Source organism: Paramormyrops kingsleyae, chromosome 24 (genome assembly GCF_048594095.1).
Source record: "Paramormyrops kingsleyae isolate MSU_618 chromosome 24, PKINGS_0.4, whole genome shotgun sequence".
Taxonomy (NCBI): Eukaryota; Metazoa; Chordata; class Actinopteri; order Osteoglossiformes; family Mormyridae; genus Paramormyrops; species Paramormyrops kingsleyae.
The window spans coordinates 16,963,476-16,979,899 of record NC_132820.1 but is presented as its reverse complement, the minus strand read 5'-3'; the positions used below and the strand labels follow the sequence as shown (position 1 = coordinate 16,979,899).

Below are 16,424 nucleotides of genomic sequence, written 5' to 3'. Positions count from 1 at the left end.
CATTCATCAAATATAAACTCTCAAATTCGCATGGGAACTATACAACGGCTTGCAACTGTGCATACCTCACAAAATCTAAGCACACAGCCAATTCGAATGAACGAGAGAAATTTTAACAAAGGAAAGATTTAAAAACACACTGCTAAATTGAATTTTCAGTATGCACATGTATTTTGAGAGTGATCTCACGCCATATAGTAATACAACTCGAATTAATAGTAACATACAAACGCATCAAACAAAAGGTCGAGCATGGTAACCTTAGCATAGCCATAGATGTTAAAATGATTAAAGTGCGATAAAAAGTTTGTAACAATAAATAATCAAAACACGATTGTTAACATTAATTTTAATCATCAAAAACAAAAAGAAACTCATTTAGATCATTCTGGAACTATTTATTTAAGAAAGAAATGATTTTCAGCCTACCTTTCTAACTAATCGTACGCGACGAAATAGACTTTTCTTTTTTCTTGTCTTTTAAAGCTGGTTTAACAGGGAACAAAATATGTTTTAAAACACGATCCGTTTTCTTCCACACACACACAAAATTAAGAACAATGGTAAAAACTTACCTCACTTATCGGCGACTGGGACAAACGAAGACTCTGAGCGGGAAAAAACGAAGTCTCTGGCTACAAACATCCACTGAGAGTTTTTAGCCACTTACAGGCAGGAAGTCTACTATGGGCCCGGAAATGACGCTCTCGGCTGCAGCCAATGTGGAGCTCCACAGTAGGCGGAAACACTTCAAATTTGAACACAGTTATGTCGCACGAGAAATGTTTTTGACAGCGAAAACTAAATTGCGTTTTTGTTACTGTTGATGATGCTGAGCCCTAACCCTAACCCTAACCCTAACCTGCGCGGTTTCCACTGAATCTATGCAGATCACGTGTTTCCGCCTACTGTGGCGGTGACGTGTTTCCGCCTACTGTGGAGATCACGTGTTTCCGCTTACTGTGGCGCTCCACACCTACAGTGTCTGCAGCCAGGCACTCTTGAATAAACATGGTTGCCTCCATGAACAGGCTGCTTAACGTTGTCGCTTTTATATTTTAGCAGATTTGGAGTGAGATTTTTTCCGAGAGACAAACAAACACGAACTAGTCAAACCACATTAGAAGCTTTATAATATATTTTAGTACATTCGTAGCGATGTTCTTTTTTCAAGAGGCAAACAAACAATCCAAAGACAATAACAAGTTTGGTAAAAATCTGAAATTGCATGCTATAGCATACTGTTTGCGGTCATGATATGGTATGCTATAAATCGAACATGTGCAATTACATTTATAACTATAAATACAACTTCATTGTTTTGCAAAGAAATCCAGCCTAATTGTGTTTTTGAAATGTAGACTTCATGTAATGTAATTATTTTAACTGTAAAACATGTATGGAAGTGTAAACAAATATAGTTCCCAAAATGAACAAGTGCAATAATTAAATCACTACACAGGTTGCTCATGTTCATATATCAGTTTTTTTTATGGATTTGGTGATAATTAAGGACACACATCAGATATCAGAGGCACAGCAGCACATTGCCAAGTCTTCACTCACAGTGGGACATCTCTCAATAGATCCTCATGCACACAAGTGCGCACTCTTATTTAAAATACAGTCATATAAACAGGAGATCTTTAAACATAATTATCGATAATTAAGAAACATTTAATGTCCAGTATATAAAATAGCTATGTAAATCATACCATACCCTATATGACAAGTAATATCACTACATTAAATATTATTACAGTAATATTACTATACTTCCAGAGTAAAACAAACCCTTTTCTAAAAAGATCCGACGTGATGTGTAGTTTTCCCTACCAAAAAGCGACCTTCGACTTAAAAGCGACGATCCGACGTTTAAGCGAGCAACGCTTTTCAACACCGCGACGATCCGACGTTTTCGCGAATAAAACGCGATGCTTCGTAACGGAACGCGATCTAATTGCGACCATCCGCCGTTTATGCGACGTATTGCCGACGTACTTGTGCTGACAGGGTGACTTTGTGCCACTGCGCTGCTGTCAGATCAGGGAACCTCTGATCCATGTAACCCTGGATTTTTTCCTTTAAGTTCTTTGGTAATTCCTTTTTACCATTTGTGCCGGACCAGTTTGCTTGCTTTGCCCAGCTACAGTAAGTCTCAAAGGGTGTAAGAGCCATGAACAAACTGGCTGCATACAATTCTGGCCTATATTGTCCTCGAACAAAGCAATCCCTGTAAAAAATCTCATCCCGTTCAGCAGACACAGCCCTCATGGTGACCTCTAGCAAGGGACTTGGCAGTGGTGTGCAGGGGATGCCCAAAATGCTGGCACTGGCTAGCTGGCTAGTTGGGGTGCTAGTTGCAGAGAGCAGTAGATCCATTGTTTGTGGATAAAGTCCATCAGTTGGAGTTGTATGTGCAAAAAGCTGTCTCCTTACTGTTGGACTGGCATCCTGTTTCCCTTGTGTGGTGTCTGGTCTCTGCGGTTGTTTTTCTAGTTCCATGACTCTCTGGGTTAGAGTCTCCAGCTCTAACCTCTGGGTTTCAACCAGGGACTCTGTGGCTTGCAGTGTCAGCATCAGGGCTGCAACCTTGGAATCCGTGGCACTCAGACACTTTTTAAGCTCTTTCAGTTCTGTCTCATATGTGCTGGTTGAGAAAGAACCCTTGGCAGTGTGAATGGTGGAAGCCTTAAACAAAAAAAGGAAGTACATGTAAATTATATTGTAGTTTTTGCCAATTGCTTATACTGTACTAAATATGTCACCCTTTATAGTGATGTTAAACCTTACCGCTTTCTTTTTCACCAGCCTTGTTTTGCTGGTCCTGGCAACTGGTGATGGTTTTAGTGCTGCAGATATCTGTGCCTTTTTAAGAACTTTTGAGGACACATCTGGAGCTTTGGTTTTTGGCTAGTAGGAATTAAATTACATATTAGGTTACATCACAATGGAAATTCACAATCACTATTCAAAATAACAGGTACTATAGGCTTTAGGCTATAGGCTTACCTTTGTAGCATGACACTGGCAAGTTCTGTAGAAAATGCTTGTATCAATCCTTGTCTTCTAAAGTGTAGAAAAATGGTACAAATGTGTGCTTCTCAAGTGTAGGTCAAATGTGCTTATTAGTCAAAAGTGCAAGTCAAATGATCACTGAGCTAGGGCAGTCTTCTGTTTATATGTTAATAGACCGTGTCTTTGCATCTATTGTACTATACTGTATGTTGCTATTGGCTAAGCTATACAAGTGTGTTTTTAATCTAGACTTGAAAAGCGAGAGTGTGCCTGAATCCCGCACATCCCCCAGGAGACCATTCCACAGCTGCGGAGCTCTGTAAGAGAATGCTCTGCAGCCTGCCGCAGCCCTGTCTACTTTAGGAACTAATAGATATCCTGCTCCTTGTGATCGAAGCAGGCGAGAAGGGTTGTAAGGGACCAGAAGATCATTAAGATATGTAGGGATCCAGATGGACAACCCGAAAGGTAGTCCAATCTAGAAGTTATAAAGGCATGTATTAGTTTTTCTGCATCTTGAAAGGAAAGCATTTTCCGAAGCTTGGCTATGTTTCGTAGATGGTAAAATGCCGTACTGGTAATGCTATTTATGTGACCACTGAAGCAGAGGTCGGAGTCTACCAGGACACCAAGATTTCTGACCACTGTTTTAAATTGAGTAGGGAAGCCGCTAGGGTTGGGGTTTACAAACCTATTGCGAGCATCCTTAGGACCGATTAAAAGAACCTCAGTTTTTTCTGTATTTAACATGAGGAAATTCCTTGCCATCCAACAACGGATGTCTAGCAGACAGTCGGCTAAAGAAGAGAGCTGGGATGCGTCACTAGGTTTGACAGATACAATTGTGTATCATCAGCATAACAATGAAAATTAACACTAATTTCTAATAATGTTACCAAGTGGTAGCATATATAGATTGAACAGTAGTGGGCCCAACACTGATCCCTGCGGGACACCATATCTTACTTTAATGGCTTTGGATGACTCATTGTTTACATGGACAAACTGGTAACGATCAGTTACACGGTCAGTTGACGATCGGCGGAAATTGTCAGCCTGAGGCTATACATGGCCCTTAATTGTGAAAGCACGACGCAATCCTGACAGAATGCGCATTAACTCTATTTGTTAATCTGACTTATTTGTAAATAATATAAATAACATATTTCTAATTTAAATAAGTCAGGCTCTAGCACCACAACTTCTGACTGTTTACAACATTTAGCTAAGTTCACGAACAGATGGCTAATCAAACTAGTAAATAGCTTAAAAGACGTATTTAGTTGTATTTTGTTATCAGTACTTTAGAGATTAACCCTCTGGAGCCTAGGGGTAGGAAATGCACTTCCACTGACTGGGACATGGTCACACATTTCTTTAAAAATCATAACCTTAATTCATGGCAAATAAATTATTTTTTATATATTTGTTTTGGCATTAAACTCATCTTTATTTTAATGTACTTTGTAAATATGTCTAATGTCAAATTACAAACTTAACAAAAATCTAAGTATAGACATTGCAAAATGCAGATTGGAACACTTGCAGAAACATTATAAAAGTACATAGTAAGCAATGCTGGCAGTTTGTTTTGATCCCAGATATCTGATCACAGCTCTTTGTGTAAGATGTAGGCATTAGTGGCAGCAATGTCTAGGAAATGCAAAAACAGTTTCCTGTACCACTTCATAGTTTTGTGTTGCGCTGAATAATACTGGATCAGTTGATCTGAGAGGTCAACACCACCCATATGACTGTTGTACTCTACAACTGGAGAAGGACAAGGAAAAGTCTTTGTAGTCCAGGTGCCATCTTTGGACTTGACTCTTCTCTGTACTTCATCCCCTTTGTAAGCACTGTGGATAGTGGAGCAGACAGATACCTCTCGTGTGTCCATCCACTTCACAAAAACTGTTGGACCATCCCGGATCCACCTGAACGTTCCTCTAGCAGACTTCTTGGACATAGCATTTGATGTACGGCGGGGACAGCCCTTCCTGTTGTCTCTGTCTCGCAAGCACCAACACCTTGTGAGAACAGGTCCATCAATAGCTTTGGGCTGGTGTAGAAATTGTCCATGTACACGTGATATCCACATCCGAGGTAGTGACGATTCATAAGTGACATTACACTATCATATGAAAGTCCTTGCCCTGACTGGAAGTTATTCTTTCCCGTGTACACAGAAAAATCTACCGTATATCCGTTGCTAGAGTCTGCAAGAACAAACAACTTGAATCCCCACTTGGTAGGTTTTGCCTTCATATACTGTGTCATCCCAGTCTTTGCCTTGGTTGCTACCATTCTTTCATCCACAGCTAGGTTCCTGCGTGGCTGATAGAAGGCTTTACAAGCATCCTGGATCGTGGTCATGAGAGGCTTCAACCAGAACAATCTGTCGTGCTGTGATGTTCCACGCTTCTGGTCATTTGCAGGGTCTTCGTCAGGATCACTCATGTGAATGTTCCATGAAATTGTCCTGTACCTGTCTCTGCTCATGACTTTCGGCGGGAGAATCTGTGAAAAAATGCTATTCTGTCGCCAGTAGTCCCTTATGTGGTCTAACTTCACCATGGCCATGTAAAACACAAGTCCAATGTACCTATAAAATTCCTCAACACAGATATCAGTCCATTTATACTTCTTTCTTCCAGCAACATGCATGGCGGCACGTCGGTTGGTATTCCTGCAGTGTCTTCACAGCGTCGGTACTGAAAAACATCTTGAATAAATCCAACGGTGTGTGACGATCCGCTGAACTTAGCTGCACTCCAGGTTGTCGGGCAGGCTTGAACATCAAGGCAGGTGGACCCACATCAGCATCTTCTTCGGAGTTCCATGATGAGCTTGATTGTGAGTTAATTGTGAGTGCAGGGGTTGAGCGCCGTCGTTTTGGAAGAGGTGAACTGTATAATAAACAGAAAAAAATATGCATAAATACACATGCAAGGTCATGACATTGTTTTCGCATACAAAAGTGGATGCAAGAGTACAATTTCAAATAAAGGCAGAAACGCATATGGATAAATGTGGATTTTTTTTTGCACTTACAATTTGGAATTGCTTTTATGCACGTACAGATCCATCTGCGTCTGTGTGGATGTTGCCAAAAATACGTGATTAGGACAATCAGGACAACAATAAACCGAAACTGCATTCCAGACATTATCAGACGCGCAACAAAAGAAAGTATGGATGCAACCGAAACTGCACTCGGAATTAGCAGCTGTTACATACCTTGAAGTCACGTGATCTACTTTGACCGATGCTCCAGGCACAGATCCATCTTCATCTCTGTAAATGTTCCAGATATTGTGATTAAAATATGACAACGACAAACTGAAACCGCATTTCAAACATTAGCGGACGCGCAAGAAATATAGTATAGACACAAATACAAAGCAGTTGTCATAATATATTACTAACTGAAAACTTTGAGCTCACATGATTTTGAATTACCATTGCATTAGTGTATAGAAATCATGCAGTTGCACCAGACAAAGCTAACTTAAAACTAACAAATACTATGTGCTTCCACGATTTCAATATTAATTTTGGAATTATGACTACATTAGTGAAACTGTAAAACGGCAATCATACTGACCAACTTGAGAACGATCAAATATAACTTACGATGAGCACGTGTATACTAAATTAGGTTTTATAACTTTACGCACGTATCAACAAGCACGGTGATAAAATTATACACTTACTCGGACAGGTCATCCACCGCTGGATCAAGCCGATCTTGAAAATGACACTGTTCTTCATCAGTGTCGCAGTCTTCGGGCGCAGAAGAATCTTCATGTTCACTTTCTTCCATCAATTGCCAAACAGCCTGCTGTGCCTCCTGTCCACTCATGTGACGTGCCATCTTCGCAGTGAAATGTGCTCTCAATGAATTTAGTTTCAAGCTGCATCAGCTTTTATGGAGCTGTATATGGATCGCGTCATACTCACCGATACAATGAGGGTGATTAAAATGAATTTCCATGGATTTATCATGTGAATGGAAATTGAATACGCGCCAATGAGGCTATTTAGAATGTGAATAGCGATCTCCGGGTGAGGGCAGTACTACACGCCCCCGATGCAGGAAAAACAAAGGAAGTTGACATGGTTCACTTTTTTGCCCATTTTACCTAATTTTTAAAACTTTTAATACTTCCGACAATGGACGTTTTGAAAAGAAGACCAATTACGGATTTAGCCAGCGTTTTTTTTCATGATTCTACATTAAGATTTCAGCGAGATATAAACTGAAATAGACGCAAAAAGTACTCTGTTGTCGACGACATACTAGGCTCCAGAGGGTTAACTTCAGGGTTGTGAAAGTATAGGACCGCGATGTGTGTCCAAGCACCATAACACATTAACTTAGTCGTTCACGCAACTCATCGCGAAAAACCAGACAGAAATATACTTGGAAATTTTAAAGAAAAGACATTAACTGTTTTGTTAATGTTTAAAGGTGAAAAACATTATATATATATACTTGATAATAGACAAGCAAAAATGTGTTATTTTAAATTAGTGTATACCTTAACTTCGCTTTTGTTGTAACGAAAATTTTAAGTATTGCGAGCATGATGTAAATCATTTAGGTAACAATAATTGAGTAGCTGTAGGAGCTAGTGAGAGGTATTGCACACAAGTTCACCCCCCCCGTCGGCGGAAACTCCAAATATGGGTACAGCGAGACAACCACGGCGCACCGAACAATTGTCCCTGAGTCGAAAGTCGATGACACCCAATGAGATGAAAGAAGGCCATGCTTAACCATGTTGAAAGCGTATTAAAACCCATCCATCCTGTGAGCCATCACCTGGACGAGACACACCCCCAGACCGCAATGGCTTGCGAGCTGACAGCATCATCATCCCCCCCTTTTCCTGGATGCCTCCATCAACAGATCGATTTGCGGTGCCCCGTCTGAATTTACTTTTGGGGCGATACTGCGCAACAAGTCTTCTCCTCAACTTAACCCCCAGCAATCCCCATCCATGACCCCCTATACTTTTGGTCAGCGAATGGATACCCCACCACCAGAGCTTCTTCAACTTACCCCGCGGCAGGCCGCATCATGGGGCCCGTATGGGGTTCTGTTCCAGTCACAACCGCCCCATTCTACCCCACCCTGGGGTTTGTGGCAGGGATCACATCAACCTCCGCATGTGGACTCTGACCTAATGGATACATCGCGGGGTGCTGCTTCGATGATGGATGAGTTCGGCGATCGTTTTGCGGGGCCATCATTATCTGAAGATTCTGTGGATGGCTGCATCACCGACTCTGCCATGATGATAATCGAAGGGGCACTTGCCTTTATTTCGGATCAGCTCCTCGAAGATGACTTGAAGGGGACCTGTATCGGCTGTTCTGTGAAACACCCTAGTCGGCTTCAGCACACGTGTCTCTACGATCCTGCACTGTTTTACTTCTTTAACAATATTGAAAAGCTGCTCAAAAAGCTGTATAGGCCACAGCTTAAACATATAATCACGAAAGCGGTCGCGATGTTTCACCCTCACACCACGCCTGTGAAAATACATGCATCAATCGATGTGTTAGTTTCTGAACTTAAAGGCCAAATTAATGTACGGGCCGAATTGCGTGAGCTAAAACGTGAAGTTGAGAGGGGTGATTGTGAGTATGCTGTAGATGATGCATTTAATGATTTCTGTAATTTGTACACATGCGAGCAGACTATGGCTGGTGCGTAAACGTTGAACGTCTGTCAAAATGTGATTAGCTGATAATTTTTATATGCGTTCTAAATAAAATGAGTTGTGCCATTATTGCTAGAGTTTCACGATGGATAACGATCACTTGATACGTGTTTTATTTATTATACACCATCAAACCTGGGCCATTTGATGGTGTAGATAGATTATACAGGGTGGTACACATGTGGCCTGCTTAAGGGTAACATAATGGGGAAATATCCTGGCTGAGAGTGAAGACTACATGGCTAGAAGAATTGTCCAGCGTGACCAGCATACAATCCACAATATAACCAATAATTGTAACAGGTTTCATGGATGTAGATAGATTAAAAAGTAAACTCATTTCAAACATTATCTTCATTATTATTATTTTATTTACTTACGCGCTACAAAATAAAATAAAAACAGATCCATAACCCTTAAAATAACATTTGAAATGACATTCACGCATGTCACTCCACTCGCCAGTACCCCAGAACCGCAGTATAAACATCGCTCGTGTGCTGAGGGTCTATAATATCACGCATTAGTCCGTCCAGCGTAGCGCATATATCGCTAATATATTTCAGCTTATTTACAACGGTATCAATAGCCTCTTGAACAATTGTTGCGGGTGGCGGCTTTGGGGTAAACGTCGTGATACAGTTTAATATATCTGCAACCTGAGGCGTGCACAGCTTTTTTGCGACCATTTCAAAATTAAAGCAGATAATATGGCTCTGGACCGTTGTAACCCATGTGCCATCGTAAGTTGGGGCAGTATGCTGCACACGCCTCACAATCATCATCTATTACCATATCCATAATCCATGCCACAGCCCCTATAATAAAATGGATCGTTCGTAGCGCACCGGGTCCCCCCGCCATTGCAGTCTTCACGGCGTCACCCCCATGCTCCCGACGGCGCTGTGTCCTCCACAGACCCTTCCATAATAAACTTCTCAATATTTGTGATCAATTCTTCGACTGGCGGCCCATCATCTGAACCTGTGTGTATATACACCATCAAACCTGGGCCATTTTTTCAATTCAATTTTATTTATATAGCGCATTATCACAACATTACATTGTCTCAATGCGCTTTACATTTCTGCCTCGTAAGGACCCCCCATTGAGTAAGCCAAAGGCAACGGTGGCAAGGAAAAACTCCCTAAGCGGAAGAAACCTTGGGAGGAACCAGACCCAAAGGGGGAGCCCATCCTCCAGGGGCCGGCAGATGAGTCAAACAAACAAGATGAAATGACTAAGCTAATACAGCCAAGATGAAATGACTAAGCTAATACAGGGGTTGAAATATGTCTCAATGCAGCGGCCGACCGGTGCAGGCACGTGGTGCTTGATGCACGATGGCAGGATTAATAGAGACACAGCCGCAGGATGGATGGCGAGGCATCGTGTTGAGCCAAGGGCAGGCAGGTTGGAGGGTAGTTGCCGGAGGTGGAGGTAGTTGTCTTGCAGGCAGCAGAGGCATAAATTCTTCAACGACATTGTGCTCCAGGGAGCACACCCCAGAAGGGGTGAGGGAGGAAGTAAGAATAATTGTGTATTAGCCAGAGTTGAGGAAACCAGAGGCAGTGCAAGCAAAATGATCGAGTGCAATATTCTTCTAGGCTCTGGCAGATCTGGCTATAGCAGCATGAGAAAGAGGGAGAGACAGGCGGGAACACAGGCATGGGGACTCCCTGAACATCAGCACTCTAGTGTAAAGCTAGAGTGACAGCACTGACGCCTCAGTTTATCCAAAGCCAATGACACCGATCCCCACCCAGCTCATCACCTCATACTGTTAGTCTGACTGGGAGTGAGGGACTAGCTGGAACCAGAACTAGGTTTCCTATACGCTAAGCTATACAAGTGCGTTTTTAATCTAGACTTGAAAAGCGAGAGTGTGCCTGAATCCCGCACATCCGCCGGGAGACCATTCCACAGCTGCGGAGCTCTGTAAGAGAATGCTCTGCAGCCTGCCATAGCCCTGTCTACTTTAGGAACTAATAGATATCCTGCTCCTTGTGAACGAAGCAGGCGAGAAGGGTTGTAAGGGACCAAAATCATTGAGATATTGTGGTGCAAGGCCATTCAGAGTTTTGTAAGTCAATAGTAATAATTTGTAGTCAATCCTAAACTTGACCGGTAGCCAGTGCAGGGAAGACAGGATAGGGCTAATGTGATCAAATTTTTTAGTTTTTGTTAGAACTCTGGCAGCTGCATTTTGTACTAACTGAAGTTTATGTAGGGATCCAGATGGACAACCCGAAAGGAGGGCATTGCAATAGTCCAATCTAGAAGTTATAAAGGCATGTATTAGTTTTTCTGCATCTTGAAAGGACAGCAACTTCCGAAGCTTGGCTATGTTCCGTAGATGATAAAATGCTGTACTGGTAATGCTATTTATGTGAGCACTGAAGCAGAGGTCGGAGTCTACCAGGACACCAAGATTTCTGACCACTGTTTTAAATTGAGTAGGGAGGCCGCTAGGGTTGGGGTTTACAAACTTATTGCGGGCCTCCTTAGGACCGATTAAAAGAACCTCAGTTTTCTCAGTATTTAACATGAGGAAATTCCTTGCCATCCAACAACAGATGTCTAGCAGACAGTTGGCTAAAGAAGAGAGCTGGGATGTGTCACTAGGTTTAACAGATATATACAATTGTGTATCATCAGCATAACAATGAAAATTAACACTGTAATTTCTAATTATGTTACCAAGCGGTAGCATATATAGATTGAACAGTAGGGGGCCCAGCACTGATCCCTGCGGGACACCATATCTTACTTTAGTGGCTATGGATGACTCATTGTTTACATGGACAAACTGGTAACGATCAGTTAAATACGAACGAAACCACAGTAGTGCTGTCCCTTTAATGCCAATCAATGTTTCCAACCGGTCCAAAAGAATATTATGGTCTACAGTATCGAATGCTGCAGTTAGATCCAGTAAGAATAATAGCGATATACAGCCACGGTCGGAAGCCATAAGCAAGTCGTTTATCACTTTGACTAAGGCCGTTTCTGTGCTATGATTGGGTCTGAAACCAGACTGATATAGCTCGTTAGCATTATTATCTTGAAGAAAGGAGGACAGCTGGTGAGCAACAACTTTTTCAAGAATTTTACAAATGAAGGGAAGATTTGGGATGGGTCTATAGTTTCCTAAGTCACTAGGTTCAAGATTTGGTTTCTTTAGGATAGGTCTAATAACAGCCATTTTAAAAGATTTAGGAACATATCCAAGACTAAGAGATGAGTTTAACAAGTTTAACAGTGTAGTGCTAATCAGTGGTGCAATTTCCTTAAGTAGATTGGTGGGTATTGGGTCAACAAGGCTAGTAGTGGGTTTGCAAGAGGAAATTAACTGAAGGAGTTCTGTCTGCACTACAGGAGTGAAACATTCAAAGATGTTATCATTAGTACTAATAACATTAGCACTAGCAGAGGATTGGTGGTTGTGTGCAACCGTGGGCGTGCTCGTGATGGTATGTCTAATCGTGGTTATTTTATTATTAAAAAACGCAATAAAGGCATCACTACCAAGAGCTTCTGGGACTTGTGAGTTTAACATTGAACGATTCTTTGTTAACCTAGATACAGTTTCAAATAGGAATTTAGGATTGGTTTTGTTATTTTCTATTAGTTTAGAGAGATACATAGACCTAGCAGTCATTAGTGCATGTCTATATTTAGACAGGCTCTCTTTCCAGGCAAATCTAAAAACTTCTAATTTTGTTGACCGCCATTTGCGTTCTAGCTTTCGTGAAGCTTGTTTAAGTTCACGTGTACGGTTAGAGTACCAGGGGGCAGGTTTCTTATCTCTATGTTTTATTTTCTTGAGTGGTGCTACATGATCAAGAGTGGTACGAAATGATTCTACCATGTTCACGGTTACCTGTTCAAGTTCATTTACACATGACACTTCAGAGGTTAGGTTAAAGGACTGTGGGAGCTGTTCCAGAAAAGTTGCAGCGGATAATGAGGCTATGGAACGTCTAGTATCGTACCTCTGGTCTGGGGCCTTAGGGGAGTTATGTTGTATTTGAAATGTTAAAAGGTAATGATCTGAAAGTAGAGGATTCTGAGGGATAATTGATATGTGTTCTACCAGGACACCATGACTAAGAATCAGGTCTAGGGTGTGGTTACAGGCATGAGTTGGCCCAGTTACATTCTGATGTACACCGACAGAGTCAAGAATGGCAGTAAATGCTTTTGTTACTGGATCACTTTCATTTTCCATATGAATATTAAAATCACCAACAATCAAGGCCTTGTCGGTAGTAACCACCAAGCTTGTTAAGAAATCTGCAAATTCCTTAAGGAAATTGCTATAGGGGCCTGGCGGTCTATACACAATGGCAATGGTGATTGGAGGTGTAGAACTACACTTAGATGTGCTTGCAAGATTTAGAATAATAAATTCAAACGTACTAAAGCTATAACCAGTATTTTCACGCACTCCTAGGTCGGTCTTAAATATTGCAGCAACTCCGCCACCTTTGCGATCGGGTCGAGGAGTATGCTTATAGCTATACTCAGCTGGAGTGGATTCATTTAGTGCCAAGAACTCATTCGGTTTTAGCCAAGTCTCAGTAAGACATAGGGCACTAAGATTAGAATCAGTAATGATTTCATTTACGAGCAATGTCTTAGGAGCCAGCGATCTAATGTTCAGGAGTCCAAGTTTTAGGTTTGCATTACACCTACTATCCAGAGTTGAAATAGGTCTAATTTCTCTAAGGTTTGCAAGACACGAACTACGATGGAATGACCCCCCACGATTAAAACCGCGGGGAACAGACACAGTCTCAATAATATGAAGCCTGGGTAATAATATGAAGCCTGGGAAGCAATATGCAAATTCTGGAGGCTCTGCTTGTTCACCGGTACGTAGTGCAGCTTGTGGAACGGCAAAGTGACTACGTCGCCGAACCCACCGTATATTTTAACGGTTCTCAGGAGCGGCACTATAAATTCCCCCACGTGCTGCGGATCCACGATGTTACAGTAGACGTACATATTATAGAATCCAGTGTGAATGTCGGACAGGTAGGGTGAGGTTGGCATGGTACCTCCTACGTTATACCAGCCACCCGGCTCAAAGCCCAGCATGTAGGCCAAAGTAGGTTTAAATTTGATCTTGTATTTCTGATGTCCGGTTATATTAACCCTTCGTGTAATCTCGTTGTATGCGAAAATTTCGGTACCTAATTTGTTTAACGAAGCGTTGATTTCTGACACAATCTGTGAAACGGATTCATAATATCCGACTTTAATTTTCCGAGGGAACAGGTAAGGCAAATCCACTAGAGGATCGGCGTCTCTTCTTGCCTCCACCTCCGTATCCCGCAATTCAAAAGTATTTTCGGGGTATGTAATATTTCGCCACGTGTAACAATACATGATTTCAGCCAGTCCTACTTCGTAAGGCCCCTGTAGCTCTATAGGTCGCGAGAGCATCACGGTGTAATCCGAACTCTGGTTATCGGGGAAGATGGAGAGACAAGAGTTTGACGGTAGCGTGAGGTAAAAAGAGGGGCGATCCTCCATTTTTTTTTTCCCTTTTATTTTAAAAATAAAAAATTTAAATCCGCATCAAGTCCGACCGCGGAATCCACGAATCAAACCTCGAGGGCCAACCCTGCCAGCGTACTAAAATCCACTTTTTCCCCTTTTCGTCGGTCTTTGAGCCTATAACCTTCTCGACCTTGAACGCACGTTTTGGAGATATTTTTTACTTTCTGCAGCTCAGCTTCATAGAATGTCCCCTTGAGTATTTCACCGCGCACGTCCCTCAATTTATACACCGGCGGCGATCTGGGTACACGTTCGCATATGACAAAGTACTCGTCAGTAAATGTCTGCTCGTACTTTTTGTCAAATATCTGACTGTGCTTGGAGACTCTCACAGTGTCCCCTATGTTAAACTTAAAACGTGGCTGTCTGCTTTTTTTCTTCTTCAGAGGACCGTATAGATTATCAAATACTAGATGAGCATTATCGGTCGTGACCTCGGAAGGTTTCATTTTAATAGCGCTGTGAAATGACTGGTTGTACCCCTTTATTAGATCGTTCAACACATCCACGTATCGTCGAGTGTTTTTAGCCGTAAAGTACCTGTACATCCTCTCTTTTAACGTTCGGTTAAATCTCTCTACGACTGAAGCTTTAAGTTCACTACCCGTGGTGAAATGGGTGATTTTATGACTTTTTAAAAGTTTCTGAAAAGTCCCATTTAAAAACTCCTTACCGGCATCCGTCTGTAACTTGAGGGGCACGCCCCCCTCGGTTAAAATAGAATCAAAGGCCTCCGTTACGGCCACCCCCGTCTTGTTTCTTATCGCACGCGCATAAGCCTTTTTAGAAAAAACATCAATCACCGTAAGGAGGTATTTTAACCCGTCGTTGTACGTGGCCAGCCCTTGCATGTCGCATAAATCGGCCTGCCACTGATACATGGCTCTCGGTACAAACACTCTGTTCCTGGGGAAATTCTTTTTAGCCGGCTTATGTAAAGTATAACTGTCTTGCATAGACAGCCACTCTCTGATGTCATCAGAAGCCACTTTTTTCCCCGTATCTTGCTCCACGGCTCTCTGCAGTCTGGAGACACCTCCGTATGACCCCGGCTGGCTGGGGTCATAGTACGAACGGCTCAAGACACGAGCTGTAGTCTTGGCAACAGACATGCTTTTCACACAGTGAGTGGGGGGTGAGAGCAGGGATGCGGCGTTTTATAGCTGCCTGGGGAGGGGGGTTTTTATTGTTGACAGACTGAGTGAACACATTAATGAAATTGTTGTTTTCTGCATTTAACCCATATGTGCAGAGTTTTAGCTGGGGTGAATGTTTAAGATCCATTGGATCTTAAGTCCAACGCCTTAACCACTCGGCCACCCTGCTGAACATGTATATACAAAGACTATTGCAATGCTATTCAACTCAATTTTATTGCAAGGGCATACATTTAGTGAAAGATATAGTTTAAAAACGCTATTACAAGGGGTATACATTTTGTGAAAGATATAGTTTAAAAACGTTATTACAAGGGCACACATTTTGTGAAAGATATAGTTTAAAAACGTTATTACAAGGGCATACAATTAGTTACACCCGTGACAGTTGTTGAGGTAGATTAGCGATGTCACATGCAGTAAGGTCCGTATAGAGGCCTTTTCAGCGATGCATGTATGCAGAGTAGAAAGCATCTGATTAACATCGAAAGGCTGCTTATTATGAAATTTAAAGGCAACTACATCTACGATTAAAGCATAAAATATAAAAATGTGATTACAGTCAAATTCATCGTCGGGAATACAAGATAGACACGCGCGTATGAGACTTTCTGACGATTGTCCTTCTCTCTCTGCCATCGGCTGAGTAAGTAAAACTATTCCCCGCTGATAATGTTCTCCGATTTGAGCAATCTCAAATATCAGTCTATGAAAGCAGCAACAAGTATAATCATCCCGACAATCGCTTTTCTTTTTTTCAATAGCATGCAACAACAGTGGACTAACTTTTTCTAAAAAAACATTTAACATAAACCGCCGTAAAGCGCAGCCGATACCGTTCCCCATTACAAATTGCTTTTTGTTTTAGTCTTGGGCCTCCCAACGAGTCAGAAATTCTTCTTCCAGGATCTGCTTAAGCACGGGGTTCTGTTCAAACAGATCCTGTTCCAGT

At 41.9% G+C, this 16,424-nt stretch overlaps 1 long non-coding RNA gene across 1 annotated transcript; it reads right to left on the bottom strand.

The window, feature by feature from the left end:
• Nucleotides 1–5,879: 5,879 nt before the first annotated feature.
• Nucleotides 5,880–6,837, bottom strand: LOC140582201 (uncharacterized). Its single transcript, XR_011985141.1, has 3 exons — nt 6,732–6,837; nt 6,256–6,312; nt 5,880–5,924 (listed from the first exon to the last, which is right to left on the bottom strand). It is a non-coding gene; the product is annotated as an uncharacterized lncRNA (long non-coding RNA).
• Nucleotides 6,838–16,424: the final 9,587 nt, after the last annotated feature.